The 14,507-nt window shown below is 36.9% G+C and overlaps 1 protein-coding gene and 1 long non-coding RNA gene across 3 annotated transcripts in view; one reads left to right on the forward strand and one right to left on the reverse strand.

The window, feature by feature from the left end:
• Positions 1-14,507, reverse strand: part of LOC107566873 (IQ motif and SEC7 domain-containing protein 1-like) — a 224,830-nt gene that overhangs the window by 110,651 nt on the left and 99,672 nt on the right. The window lies entirely within an intron of this gene.
• The window catches only part of LOC107567352 (uncharacterized), a 10,905-nt gene continuing 5,100 nt past the window's right edge, over positions 8,703-14,507 (forward strand). The window contains exon 1 of the long non-coding RNA XR_001606634.1: positions 8,703-8,713. This is a non-coding gene — a long non-coding RNA (uncharacterized lncRNA). The remainder of the gene's footprint in view (positions 8,714-14,507) is intronic.

Genomic DNA, 14,507 nt, shown 5'->3' on the forward strand with positions numbered 1-14,507 from the left:
TGTGACTTCTATAAACTCAAAAAGGCAATATTTCAAAACAAAATCTGTAACTAAATTTAGATGCACTTCTATCCAAAATAAAAGAATCAGAATCAGAATGAGCTTTATTGCCAGGTATGTTTACGCGGTCTGTTCTGAACAGCTGAAAGCCCGGCAGACTCAACGCGCTGTCCAGAATGGCATCTTTCAGCCAGGTTTCCGTGAAACACAGAGCAGCAGAGTTAGAAAAATCCTTATTTGTCCGGGAGAGCAGAAGGAGTTCGTCTGTTTTGTTGGGTAGAGAGCGGAGGTTCGCCAGATGGATGCTCGGCAACGGCGTCCTGAATCCGCACTGTCTGAGCTTCACAAGCGCGCCGGCTCACTTCCCCCGTCTGCGCGTCCTGAAGCGCTTAATCAGCGCCACAGCTCCCCCGACAACAATGTCCAGCAAAACATCCGAATAGTCGAAAACCGGTGAAATATCGGGTGGTGTGTACTTCCGAATGTCCAGCAATTCGTCTCTGGTGAAACTGATTGCAGGGATATAACTAAAGACAGGACAAACTAACAAAAACATAAAAACAACTGCGGAGCACGCCACGGAGGCAGCCATCAGCGTCGGCGCCATCTTAAATATGTCGGCTATATTACAGTAAATTCCTATATTTTCTCCAGAAGTAAGTGGTGTATGCTCATGTAAAAATCACAAGCCAGAAATCTCAGGTCCTGCCTTTAATTTAAAACTTTGCATTTTTCACCTTTTGTAACTTCCACAAGGTGCAAACTGAAATTCAGAGGGAAAAAAAGACATTCAAGATATTTTCAGCAGGCAGTTAGTTACACACTGAAAAAAATAATGTAGAAATGTTTTCACTTAGAAATAGCTAGTTAATTTCATAAATAATTACAAAGTATTGGTAACACATTGAATTAAAAGTCTTATTCTGAAGTATAAAGACTTGGTATTTTCTTGTAAAATGTACTCCAAAAATCTTTTCTTAATTTACTTTACTTCGAAAAATCACTTTTAGTGTGCACCAGAAAGGATCAAAATATAATTTGCACAATTAGACTTAAAATATGTATCCTCAAAGTTTCTGGCAACTTGTGAGTGAATTTATTTTAATTTACCAAAGTCGATTTTTACTTGCATCTGGCACTTAGCTAGTGTTAATTTTGGATTTCAGCTGTTGGTTTCCAAGAGTTAGTTTTGCATGAAGTCTTTGAGCTCTCAGCACAGATGCGCATGATTTTGTTGAGCGGAAGAGGGGCGGGAGCTGGAACCATTTTAATCAACACCTGAAAGGCAAGAAAGAGTCCATGTGTGTGAGTGAGGCGGCTGCGTATTGGCTAAACAATAGAAGAATCACATATCAGTCTGTCAATTATGTCCCCTCACGCCACAAATCGCAGCAAGACACACTCGCTGTGATTAACACGAAAGCAGAGTTAACAAGCATCCAGCATGGGCAGAGTGACCACCGAGAGATTCCCACAGCATCTGCCTTAAGGAATCTTCAGAGAGTGGATGAGGGTTAATCATGTCTACAGCCAAAAATACACACGAATCCACAACTAGCCTGCAGGGACAACAACAACAACCCTACACACTAAATATTGACCTTAATCAGGGTCGTCGGCATATTAAAAGAATATTCCATGTTCAACACATATATTGAAAGCATTTGACTTGAGAAAAATAATTGAGAAAAATTTTATTAAAAAAATAAATTAATTAACATTTAAAATTAAAATACACAATATTTAAAATAGCAATAATAATAATAACAATAATAATAAGTAATAAAGTACTGTTACTTTAAATGGAAAATAATATAATTAAAAAAATATATATATATATAAATAAGTATATAAAAAAAAAAAAAAAAATCATTATTGATCATATTTATACTTCCAAACATTTTTAAAAAAAATGTTAAATTATTTTCTTACTTATTTTATTATTAATAATAATAATATTATTTTGGTTGCACAAATGCTGTCTACAAAGCTTACCTTGTATTAAATATGCGTCATTATTTTAATTAATTAACTGGAAAAAAGTTTCATTTATAGTGTATTTGGTCATAGATTATTGACAAAACACTACATTTTCACTGTTTTACAGGCAAAGGCATTCACCTATTAATCGTACTGTACTTGCATCCCTAACATTCTTATTTTCATTCACATCAAATCAAACACGGCTAAAGCTTATTGTAAATCCACTACGTGAATACCTCAGTGAGTGTTTCTTTAAACAGAATCTTCAGCCCCGCCAATTTCCATTCAATGGTGTGCAATTAAAGCACTAATTACTGTGTAATCACGTTAGCTACACCCAGAACAACAAACTATAGCTGAGTAGAGTGGCAGAGAAGCCACAGGCTGGGGGCGCTGCGCTACAAGTGGTGGCCTATGGAGAGACTGACAGGATGGTTTGTGATAGCTCACCACAGCGGGCACATGAGCTGTGCCGTGCGGCCCACCATATCAGCATACCAGCTCACAGCCTGGGGTCACATTCGGAGGCTTACGCGACCACACATGTTCAGCGAGGGGATGGGATAACTGACGTTTTACTGTTTTATGGAAGCTGTCTGATCCTGCTCTGTCAACATCACATCTATCAGAGAAACGGCGTACCACAATGCAAACCCATGATCTCAGGGTTGCCCTCTTATATGAGGTCTTCACAAACCGCAAATCACAATGAATCAAGATGAGAGTGAGCCAGAGGCACATTGTGACACGTGGGGAAAGAAAGAAGAGAAAAAAATAAAGACAATCAAGAAAGTGAGTGGTGAGAGAGAGAGGCTTGGCATGTTATATAAGACGGCTGCTATTGCACAATGCTGTAGTAAATCCATGCATACCATATTAGGATGGATTTTAATGAGGTAACAGTGACCAGGGTTCCACTGGCATGAAAATTAATTCTTCTGCGGGCTCATGAGGGGTCAGCTGGCGAACGGGAGCATCATAAAGGTACACTGCGTAATTACTGCTCAAGTTTCAGCTGCCAAATAAGCCGCCTTTATACTTGTCTTTATGGGAACTGCCACATTAGGAAGAGTAGTGGGATCTGACAAGCAGTCTAGGGAGAGAGACACAAACACACACACAAAGAGAGAGAGATAGAGAGAGAGAGGGAGGGAGAGAGAGAAGAATGTAATAAAGGATAAGTGAGAAAGGACTACAGCAGCGGTTCTCAAATGGGACAATTTTTTCTCCACACAATATGCACATATTTTACTTTAAGAATGTTCTTACTGATTCAATTTATTGTTGTACACTGTTACATATATATATATATATATATATAAATTTATATACTAAAATGTATTTGAAATACATTTATTTCATGCTAAGTATACTACAAATACATTTACATATTTATGCACTCAATAAAAATACTCTGCAATTACTTTTAGTATACTAAACTGGTATACTTAAATGCACTTTAATTGTGCAGAAGTAGTGCTGAAGTCCAAATAAAGATATAATGAATTTAATATTAATAAATGTGCACTGTGCATAAGTGTTACGAATAAAAAAATTATGTTTCAAAATTATTCTAAGACATTAATCTTAAGCTCCGCAATTTCCTGTAACAATAATACTGTTGGGATGGTTGCCACAGATTTCATCAGATACATTTTTTTTGAATTTGAAATTTGACCGTTCTCCACCCAGACACAAGTCTTGCAGGCTATTCTCTTCACTGTACTACATCTGAGACTCGTGAGGAAAGAAGTTTTGGTTCTGACAGTCTGCTTCTAAACGTGTATGAAACATGAACTGCACCAAATTCTAACCTGCTTAAATCTAATCTTTCCTCTGGCGCAAAGACTGAAAGTCCGGCAGAAATGAGAAAGAGGAATAATGCATTGGGGTATGAGAGATAGAAGGCGACCATTTTCTAAACTACCACACCAGAGGAGTCATTCCAAGAACAGTGTGTGCAAACAAAACACCCTCGACGCATAAAGAAGGCTAGTCTTCTGAAGGAGGAGGTCATTAAGTAGATGGCTGGTAGGAGAGTGGGCTTTATTTGCTCACAAAGACCTGTTTTGCTTTAATCCACCATGAGCTGTGATGTGTTAAATTGCACCGGTGTCAGAAAATAACAGGCCTTCACACAATAACACACACCCTTGTCATTAAGAAGGGCTCACGCAGAACCACCGTCTTGAAGCAGGGGGGTGGGGTGTGGGGGATCAAGTCACAGCGTTGTTTTCAGTGTAACAATGTGTAATTTGCCTTCTGCAGCCCTGAACGATGTGCCACTGCAATTATAATAGTCACATTGCATCAATTAAGACAACAAAGCCAAGAGCCTCATTACGAGATATTTTGTCTCAATTCAAATATTTTGTGACAGGGTACATTGGAGCTTTCCTCACACACCGGATGACAAGGCACAGACGGAGATTGGGTGCATGTATTTTTGCGATTGTGACTATTCACCAGCCAGACCAACAAACAAAGCAATGGCTGAAGTGAAACACTGGCAGACCGATTTATCAACCAGGCCAATTAATCGTCCAACAATTGCCAATTTGAGATATTGTGCCTGCTTGGCTAATTAACAAACTTATTTGCATATTTTCGGTTTACAGTTATTTTTGAGTGAAATATTATGTAAAACCAACGTTATTACCAAAACCACTTAATTTCAGAAATTTGTTCTCAATAAAAAAAAAAAAGGTACAGGACATGCTACAGTTTAAAATTTCGAGTCAGTAAGGTTTTCTTTCTTTATTCCTTTTTAAGAATTAACAGATGCAAAGATGACAAGGATACATTATTCATCAAAGATGACAGTAAATACATTTATAATTAACAAAAAATCATGCTGTTCATTTTGTCTTTCTATTAAAAGGATCTTGACCAAAAAAATAAATAAATAACGGTATGGTATAATTATAACGGTATAATAATTATAATGGTATTATAATAATAATAATGGTATAATTATTCACAAAAATATTAAGATTAAGAATGATTTCTGAAGGATCATGTTACACTGGAGACTGGAATAATGGCTACTAAAGATTCAGCAGCTTGGCCTTCAATGGAATAAATTAAATTTTAAAATATATTAAAATAGAAAAACTATTTTTACATTTTCACAATATTACTGTTTTCACTGTATTGACGATCAAATAACTGCAGCCTTGGTGAGTATAAAAGACTTAAAAAAAATAAAAAAATCTTAGCGACCCCAAACTTTTAAACAGTGCTGTGTGTGTATATACTGTATACTGCACATATACATGCATACAATTATATAAACATCAGAATTAAATGTTGAAAACCCCACTTGGTTGACCAATAAATCAGAGAAAAGTATGAGAACATTCTAGAATGCTGAGAAAGGTCCAGATGTCTGCACGCGTCTCCACATATCTCCCAACAGCATCGGGCCAGTTTGTGTAACAGGTGGCTGGGTTTGCACCCCGGCATGGGTTGCGAGCACAGCACCATTAGTATCAGCATACTTTTCTAAACTTGCTAATGAACATCTCTCTTACAGCTACCACCTGGCTGGAGCGACCCTCTGAACACCAGCCATCTGACGTATCAGTGACGGAATAATTAGTTCATTATTGGCAGGCCTTTGTGGGAAAAGATAAACACAAAATTATTTTAGTTAAGATTTAATATAATATTTCATAACAGTTGAGCTCTGACAGGTGCTGTTCTGTTGTGTGAATAGAGTTTGTTAAATAAATACAATTTCCAGTACTCCATACTAAATTATTACTGTAGATTGTATTGATTCACTGAACTGGAGAGAATCTTAACATGAACAGGAGAATTATGAGTTTATCTTTGCAGGTGGAGAGGTTGTTGAGTACACCTTAGCTGCAGGTAATATTAGCGTGATGACTTTGAGTTTTGAGGAAAGGGCAAACACTTATGCATGGTACAAATTTCCAATTTTCTCGGTGCTGATAAGTCTTGATTCTAACCCTGATAACAGATTTTTACATCATATAAAACCAACTTCAACAAATGACAGTCTGCTGGCCTTTCCAACTGTGCGCAATCAGTGAGAAATACAGTCTAGTGTGGAAAAAAACTCTCTATAATACATTATACATATACGTATATACACTACCTTTCAAAAGTTTGAGGCTGTAAGATGTCTTTTTTTGTGTGAAAAAAGTTTCTTACAGTATGTGCATCAAGGCTGCATTTATTTGATAAAAAATACAGTAAAAACAGTAATACTGTGAAATATGATTGCAATTTAAAACATTTAATATATCTTAAATGTCATTTATTTCTGTGATGGCAAAGATGAATTTTCAGCAGCCGTTACTCCAGTATTCAGAGTCACATGATCTTTCAGAAATCATAATAATATGCTGATTTGGTGCTCAAGAAACATTTCTTATAGTTATCAATGTTGAAAACAGTTGTGCTGCTTAATATTTTTACCTTTTTACTTTAATTAATAGAAAATTAGAAGACAGCATTTATTTAAAATAGAAACCTTAAATTATAAATGGTTTTACTGTCACTTTTGATCAATTTAATGCATCCTTGCTGAATAAAAATATTCTTCTTAAAAAAAAGTTTGAACAGTAGTGTATTCATCTACATTTGCATCTATATTATTTCTATTGTCAATTATGTTCCATCAATATCAATTGTTATGTAATTTGGGAACAGATACAAATCTTAGAAATAACTAATTAAAAGCTGTCTCACCCACCTCTGCATAAACATTTGGTCATATTGGGAGCTCCAACTGATGCCAGCCCCAAAGTTTTTCCAGTATCATGGCAGATGGTGGGACAGACCACTGCTTCTGCTGGCCTCACCATCTGTGAGGTCTTTGCGAGTGAGTCGATCCATTTTGCGGAGACCTTCTGAACCTCTCCAGCAGCCTGTGGCAGCATTTAAGCACCTGCAAACTTGCATGGAGACCTCGCTTTATCTTTGGCCACAGAGGGGGAGAGACACAGGGAAAAGTGTCTGGACAGGGACAACTGAAGCTATACATTTTTCATTAAAACCCTAACAAAACACTTGGTGACACAGTGACTGCAGTGAGCAGTATGTCAGAAACAATTAAAGGATTGGTATCTCAGGGCAGAACATATGCTCTATCTGAGGGGGGCACACCCTCTATTCTCCCTTATCTCACTGTGGAGGATCTACCAATATCTTGGGCTCCCGAGATTGTAACATGAAAATAATCAAACATCACAAAAAATGCAAACCACATAAAACAAGGCATTTTTTAAACCACTTTCTATAAAGGTTGTATGCATTAATGCATTATAAAGGCATTTCTAATATATAACATAAAATACCTTAAATCAGTTTTATGATCTCATAAACAAATTGTAACATTAATAAAATGTAAAAAATAACTAATAATGGCTATATCTTTATAAAAACAAGCATTAAAGTATTAAATTTTACTCTTAAATATTATCATTATTTGTTAGAAGATAAAATGGATTGCAACATGTACTTTATGGCTTTATGAAATTCTTTATAATGCATCAAAAATGCCTTTTTCAATGCATTTGAAATATATGTTATAAGGTACGGGATGTGATAGTCTATGAAGGATATTTGCTTATGTCATATGCTCAAAAATTGCTGCATAAGAGGAGGAAATGACTTTCAGTGATATACTCAGTCAAGCCATTGATCCTGACTATAAATAATTAACACATATTGCTGTAAGATGAGATGCTAGTTCCTGTTCACCAAGAGTTTAGATGACCATTTCTTTCAGAGAAACTCCTGAACATACTCTAAGAGTAACTTATTCATACAAAGTCTGAGCAAGAAATTGTATCTTTAATTTTTTTCTTAAATCGCAGATTTTTTTAGGGTATAAGGGTTTATACACTGAACAAAATTATAAACGCAACACCTTTGTTTTTGCCCCCATTTTTCATGAGCTGAACTCAAAGATCTAAGACTTTTTCTATGTATACAAAAGGCCTATTTCTCTCAAATATTGTTCACAAATCTGTCTAAATCTGTGTTAGTGAGCACTCCTTGCCGAGATCATCCATTCACCTCACAGGTGTGGCATATCAAGATGCTGATTAGACAGCATGATTATTGCACAGGTGTACCTTAGGCTGGCCACAATAAAAGGCCACTCTAAAATGTGCAGTTTTATCACACAGCCCACTGCCACAGATGTTGCAAGATTTGAGGGAGCGTGCAATTGGCATGCTGACTGCAGGAATGTCCACCAGAGCTGTTGCCCGTGAATTGAAAAGGAGATATGTTGCGCTGCGTGAAGCAAATGGTGGTCACACCAGATACTGACTGGTTTTCGGACCCACCCCCCCGGACCCCTGTACAGTAAAACTGCACATTTTAGAGTGGCCTTTTATTTTGGCCAGCCTAAGGCATCTAATCTAGCTGTCTAATTAGCATCTTGATATGCCACACCTGTGAGGTGGATGGATTATTTCGGCAAAGGAGAAGTGCTCACTAACACAGATTTAGACAGATTTGTGAACAATATTTGAGAGAAATAAGCCTTTTGTGTACATAGAAAAAGTCTTAGATCTTTGAGTTCAGCTCATGAAAAATGGGGGCAAAAACAAAAGTGTTGTGTTTATAATTTTGTTCAATATATATATATATATACCTGTATATATATATAATGTTCACATTATCTTATATGAACCTTTTTTTCTTCTACCCCTAAAGACTCACAGAGATGCTAATTAAAAACAACATTGTGACAAAATCCAATCTCACAAAAATTACCCATAAAAGATTTTTGGTATTGGCCAAACAGTTTATTACATTATATTACAATGCATGCATACATTTCTATACACCATCATATACATAGCCTCTAGCCATAATTATAAGAGAAATAGGTAGATTACGGTGTATATGAAATCACATATAATTGCATATGCCATTAAAGTATAATTATGGCGATTAGCTTAGTAGATCTGGCTAGTGCAGGTCATCAGTAGTTAATAATAAAAGTTTAATAAAACCCGAATCACATTTCTTACATCCATATAAGCTCATTACCTTCAGGGTTCATCTACTTGACCAACTGAATTTCAGAACCAATTAAAGACCCGATGAAATCAAAATTTTGTGGCTTTTAGTCCATAGGTATTACCTTTGAGAATATCTATATGCCTAAAGCTTGACCATATCTATGCCCAAAGCTTGACAAAATTAACTATTAAATAGCGGTGCATACACTACTGTTCAAAAGTTGGGAGAATGTGAGATCCTGATTTGGTGCTGAAGAATCATTTCTTCTTATTAGCAAAGTTAAATCAGTTGTGCTGCTAAATATTTTAGTGGCATATTCTTTGGTATAGAAAGTTCAACAACATTTATTTAAAACAGATTTTTTTTTAAATTGTGTCTTCACCTTTGATGGTTTTAATGAATCATTGTTCTTTTTTTATTAAAAATAAATAAATACAAATCTTACTGGCCCCAAACTTTGTATATAATGTATGAACAAGCTACAAGTCTTTCTCTGAGATATTTAGCAAAATATCTGAGCTTCTATTCTCTGTACAATGGAAGTGAATGGTGACCAGGAGTTCTCAAGCTCCAAAAAGGACCACAAAGCACCATAAAGGCATACTAAAAATGTTTTAGTCCATACAACTAAAAAAGCAGCTTGAACAGTCTGCTATAAATAACTCCTTTTGTGCTCCACTGAGCAAGGAAAGTCATACAGGTTTCACATGAGGGTGTATTAATGATGACAGAATTTGTAATTTTTGGTTGAACTTCTCCTTTATTATCTTTCAGAGACCAACATCTCAAAGCTAGTGTCAGAATTACATGGTCTATGTTCTGGTTGGTTGCAAGTTTTGGGTAAATTGTACTTTCCTTTAGGAATCAAATTGGATTTCATGTCTCAGTAGTCTCTCAGGTCAGGGTGCAATATACCAACTCTCTGTCGCCACAGAATTACAAATGCGTAACTCCATTTTGAGAAATAAAGTTATGAGCAACACACATCCTCTCCCCTCTGAAAGTTTTCCAGTTTTGTTCAAAACTGCATCAGCAATGGGAGAACATCTGAGCACTCAATCTACAATCAGCACACTCACTGTTGCTTTTGAAGGCTGGCACCTGTGTCACTTATACCTCCTCTCAGCACGGACGGGAAGTTAATTAACTGCCTGTAGGACCAGCAGGGGCCTTTGACAGGCACCGAGTTGGACACATTCTGTTCCACAAGCGTTTATAGTGATGAATTAGCTCTGCCGCCCACCTCCACATCCCCACCATCGGTTTTGTCCTTTGCCCATCCTAAGCAGCAGTGCTGGCTATCTGCTGGGGAACTGCTGCTCCCTAGAGCCACAGCGTCACGTGACAGCGCAGCGCTCACTCCATCCACAGTAGCGGAGAGATGAAACACAGCAAGTCTTTAAAAAACAGCTAGGGAGTTTAGCAACTTTTGATTATTTTCATGCACAAATTGTCACAGTACTTTCTGCGAGACTGCAAGCGAGGCTATAAAATTATAATAAATAAGTACTTACAAAATATACTTTTTTACCTGTAGTATTGTATCTGTTTTTTGAAGGAGATACACACACACACACACACAAGTCTTCCCCATGATTGTGTAGCCTAGTGAACCAAACTGAGAGACCATTTTGAAGGCTCAGGAAACCTTTGCAGATGTTTTGAGTTGATTAGCTGATTGGCATGTCACCATATTCTAATTTGTTGAGATAGTGAATTGGTGGGTATTTGTTAAATGTGAGCCAAAATCATCACAATTAAAAGAACCAAAGATTTAAACTACTTCAGTCTGTGTGCACTGAATTTATTTAATACACGAGTTTCACAATTTGAGTTGAATTACTGAAATAAATGAACTTTTCCACGACATTCTAATTTATTGAGATGCACCTGTATATAAATAAAACATTTTGTAAATATTTTATTAGGTATAAAATAAAAAAATAAATAATATAGAAAAATCATTATTTTTCACTCACTCACTCACTCATTCTATATTATTTTAAGGACATTTGTGTTTCGTAAGCCCTTTAACCCAAAAGTGTTGGACTGTGAAGATGGAGGTGATATCTGACCATAGTCGGTCATGTTATCTGTATTTATGTAATCATGTTTTAAAAGGCCATTGCGGTATTCTGAAACATTTGCAACTAGACATTTCTGTCATTTCACAACCCGTTATCTAATGAATGATGACAAAGGAGCTCTATGTGAAAATGTTGAATGAGATATGAAGTGTTCCTGACCTATAGAACTCCCTCCCTGTCCTTTTGTGAAGCATTGCTCTATTGCAGACTGTCCGTGACCTTGACCAGCAATCAGTCAAGTGTGGGTAGGGACTCACTTACACACACACACACACACACACACACTTAAGCCAATATCCAATCCTTCGAGGGCCTGGAGGCCAAATAAACAGTCTGTGTCTGACACCCCTTAACTCTTACTATCATATTATTTTGGTATGGGTCAGAAGTTATGGTGTTATTGCTGCACACTTGCATAATACAAACAGACATCCCACTGGATAATATACTTCTACTGTATCTTAGTAATCTAGGTGCACTGTTTTTTTTATTAATACATAAAAGTTCATCTAACTTAATATGGATCTGTTGATATTACCAATTTTTATTGGGAAATCAAGTAAATAGGTAAATTTAAAGGGGCCCTATTATGCTCTTTTACAAAGTCTTGATTTTGTTTTGGGGGTGTACTAGAACAGGGTCTCATACTAGGTTGTTCGAAATATACATAATTTTTCACATATTTTACATTATTACAACACCTCTCTCCCCAGTCTGGTATGAACGGCTCAAATAGTTTCTGTATCAAATGAAGGCCCACCTTCTGAAATACGAAATGTGCTGTGATTGGTTAGCTGGGCCAGTGTGTGTTGTGATTGGCAGCACTCGGCGCCTGGTCGGGAAATGTCATGCCCCTTACCATAGCCGCCTGCTGCGAGCTTCAGTGTAAATATGGCGTCAATATCAAGTCAATTTGAGCGCGATTTAAACCCGGATGATTGTAACCACTCCAAGTTCGTCTGCCTTGGGGAAACTAGCATGTCTCCGACAGATAACACTCGTTGCCTTCTCTAGTGCAGCTCAACCAGGTCTCGTCCCATTCGTCAATATTTGTGATATCACAAATCCCGGAAAATATGCATTGCAGTCCAAACGAGTCGTTCGCTGTAGTTTTTGAAAAGTGATTTCTTTTAAATAAAATATCTCCTTTTGAAGTGGACTTTGAGCTTTGTAACTTCGCAGATCTTTTTTATGCTCAAACAGCAACATTACAAACTAACTAAAGTTGAAAAAGTGAAAAAGCATAATAGGACCCCTAAATTTTTTTTAAAAAGTATGCTTAACTAGCTAAAACCTTAAAGGGGTCCTATTATGCTTTTTCACTTTTTCAACTTTAGTTCGTTTTTTTTTAATCTTTCAAAGGGTTTATTGTGTGGAAGAAGAACAGTTAGCATGCTCTGCTGTATTGCAGTCTATGAGAAGCTTCCAGTGAAGCATGCTGGGTCAACTTGTCAAAATTCTTCCTCTTGTGGTGACAAGTTGAGACGTTATTTAGACAAACCACACAGACCAGACCAGTATATGCACTGTCATGGTTGACAACAGACCAACTGCTGAGCAGCAAAGACATATTCCAGCACTCCAACTGCCAAACTTTACTTCTTAGGACTTCTTAAGACTCTTTAGAGCAGAAGACATTTATTATGCACAGTACAGTCACTACAAAGAAGAAGAAAACTAACATACTAGAGGAAATTGCAGATTGTTTATCTAGTACGTCGTAAAGACTAAAAAACTCCATTTACTCTCCTTCAGAAATGCGTGTGGCACAGTAGAGATGTTAAAAATGGTGAGTGAACAGAAACATGCGGTCCTGATATATCAGGGATGGATGTGTAAGCCGAGGAGTTAAGATCAAAGTAGCTTGGATATGAATGTCTGCCCAGTGGATTGGAGTAGGGCTACCTCCTGCTCTACCCAGCATGCATACCGATGAATTCAACACTCAGCCTCTCCCTTTAATATACATGCAAAGATCCCCTGTGAGAACCAGACGGTGGAGCAGATTGACTAGACATACATAATACAGACAGTATACTGCCAAAGTATCCTTTTGTATTGTCTCTATGTAAACATGTGATGTTTGAAATAGTATGCATTATGTGATGGTGAAAATGTCCATCTCTAATATGCTAAACTATCATCACATGACCTCATTATGTCACGTTGTATTCACGTTAAGTGGGATCTAGTTATTATCTCTAAAATCAAAGTCGTTTGTTTGCATTTTTATTTATTTATTTAAATTGTGTTGCTTGGCAGGCAGATAAGTCAAATTCAACTTAAAAATGAATTATTCAAAACTTTAAATATTAAATAAAAATAAAGTTAAAAGAGAGAAAAGAAGGAGATGTTAATAATGTTATTAATTCAAAAATCATTCAAGAATATTCATTATCATCTCTGTTAGGGCTGGGCGATATGACGATATTATCGTATATCGACGATGTCTTGTAAGTATCGCGATGTCGATGTCAACAGTCAGGTAACAGATGATTATCGACATTATCGGGGAAAAAAATGAGAAATGATAAATCTAGTAAGTTGCAAAAAATATTTTACAAAGCCCCATAGTCACCATACAGGTCTTTTTGCATGCAAGAATGAAATAATTTAGTAGGAGGGTTGGGAATCGAAAAGCTATTCCAATTTCGGAATTCAGATCAGATGCTTAAAAGGGTAATATGATGTTGCTAAAAAGAACATTATTTTGTGTATTTGGTGTAATTAAATGTGTTTATGTGGTTTAAGGTTCAAAAAACACATTATTTTCCACATACTGTACTCCTCTATGCCCCGCCTTTCTGAACCGTGTAGATTTTTACAAAGCTCATCGGTCTGAAAAGCGAGGTGTGCTCTGATTGGCCAGCTATCCAGTGCGTTGTGTTTGGCTGAATACCTCTAGCGTGTGACGGAAATGTCACGCCCCTTAACATACTGTGATGCCCTGTCAGGCCGCAGCGAGGAGACAAAAACATTAAAACCCATTACAAATGAGGCATTTGTTGCACCCAGTGGGGACATAATTACGGATTATAATGACTTATACTGTCTTTTTACGCGTTGAATTGCGCCGCGTAAACATATAACCATGTCTGCATTTGTGATCGGAGAAATGACAAACAACAAGCGCTACTCTACACTGCTCAAAACTTGCGTTTGAATCGTCAGTGGCAAATTCTTTATATATAAAAAACGTACTTACAGTCTGTGAGTTAGAACAGCCGGCATTGTAGTCTACTCTCCCAGGATCAGGAAACAGTCCTCCATAAAATGTGCAGCACACATCTGAATATTTGGGTTGAACTGTTCTGGAACAGTGTTGTAAATACAACTTAACCACTGATTTCTAGTCGTGTCCTCTTTTGGAAGGCCAAACAAAGTAGTTTCGCTTTCACAACGAAAAACACAGCGGCCTAGCGTGAG

The sequence above is a fragment of the Sinocyclocheilus grahami genome, unplaced genomic scaffold (genome assembly GCF_001515645.1).
Source record: "Sinocyclocheilus grahami isolate Dianchi unplaced genomic scaffold, SAMN03320097.WGS_v1.1 scaffold3.1, whole genome shotgun sequence".
NCBI lineage: Eukaryota > Metazoa > Chordata > Actinopteri > Cypriniformes > Cyprinidae > Sinocyclocheilus > Sinocyclocheilus grahami.